Consider the following 1455-nt stretch of genomic DNA (forward strand, 5'->3'; position numbering starts at 1 on the left):
TCTGAATCAGGGAGAGGAGACTGTGAACAGACAAGCCTCTTCGTCCTCCCAGGTCTCTGGTGTCTCTGCCCTGTCTTACGGTGCCTTTCATCCCTTCCCCCCTTCACAGTGACTTGGTCCCCGTCCCCCTTCACTGTCACCTCTTCTTCAAACTCTCCCATGTGCCTCTGCCTCGAGATCTGACTCTCTAAACCTGCATCTCTCTCTTATGTCTCTGTTTTTCTGTCTTTCTCACGTTCCTGGTGTTTGTATCCCCGCCTCCTGTCCCTGTTGCTGACACCCATACTCTCTCTCTCTCTCTCTCTCTCTCTCTCTCTCTCTCTCTCTCTCTCTCTCTCTCTCTCTCCTCTCTCCTCTCTCCTCTCTCCTGTCTCTCTTACTTTTCATCTCCCTCTAGCTCCAATATACCTACCTGCAGCGTTCTCCCCGACCCCACCTTCACCAGGGTCTTCCTCTGTAGTCAATCCAATCCTTGAACTCACGATCCTCCTGCCTCAGTCTGCCTACTACCCCACTACCACGTGCAGCCATGACTGTTTCTAGGTCTGGCTTTCTATCTTTGACTGTTTCTGTCTTTCATTCTCCATGCTCCTCCCTGTCCTAAATCAGCAGCAGCACTGTGTCCCCACAGCAGCCTGCATTCCTGTGGCAGGGAGACCTATCTTTCACCACTGGCTGTCAGCTTCATTATGGTCCTGGTGGGAGAGCCAGAGCTCCATGCTGCTGATGCCACCCGCCCTACAGCACCACAGCAAACTAAGGTCTCCCACCGCCCAGGCCCGGCCAGAGCACTCGGGGCATGACTATCCTTTTGCTCGATCGTCTGGAAAAGAGAGTCCAGATCCCAGGAGGCTAAGCTGTAGATATGTCTACAGCTCGAGCGAATGAATGATTGAAAAGGGAGACCCTGGCGGTTTCCTGGGCTCCAGCCCTGCTGGCTCTTTGGGTTCTTCCTACTTCTTCTGAATGAATCATGGAGCACTGGCAGGTGCAAAAATCTCACCTCTATCTTTTCTCCAACACTAGTCCTCAGTTCCCATTGTAACATAAGGTAAACTGTCAGTCACACCTTGCCTGGTGTGAAAGCAGCTACGGGAACTTTACCTGACTGCTCTAAGCCTGTGGGTCTCAGCAGAGGAGCAGTTTCACACAGCCCCTCCAGACACACATGGACAACGTATGGAGACATTGTCACAGTAGAAGAAAACATGCCACTGGCATCTAGAGTAGAAGCAAGGGTTGTTACTAAACACCCTCTGGTGTCCAGGACATTCCTCCCAATAAAGAAGCGTCTGGCCCCAAGGTCAAGAGTGGAAAACTAAGAAATCCTCCCTGCCTCCCAAGGCCAGTGCGGCTCTGCAGAATCCCATGACCTCCTTTAAACTCTGACCAGGGATGGGAGTCTTTAGTAGACCCAAGACTCTAGAAGAGTTTGACCCTTCTCCTGCCTTTAAT

The sequence above is a fragment of the Rattus rattus genome, chromosome 1, assembly GCF_011064425.1.
Source record: "Rattus rattus isolate New Zealand chromosome 1, Rrattus_CSIRO_v1, whole genome shotgun sequence".
NCBI classification, from domain to species: Eukaryota; Metazoa; Chordata; class Mammalia; order Rodentia; family Muridae; genus Rattus; species Rattus rattus.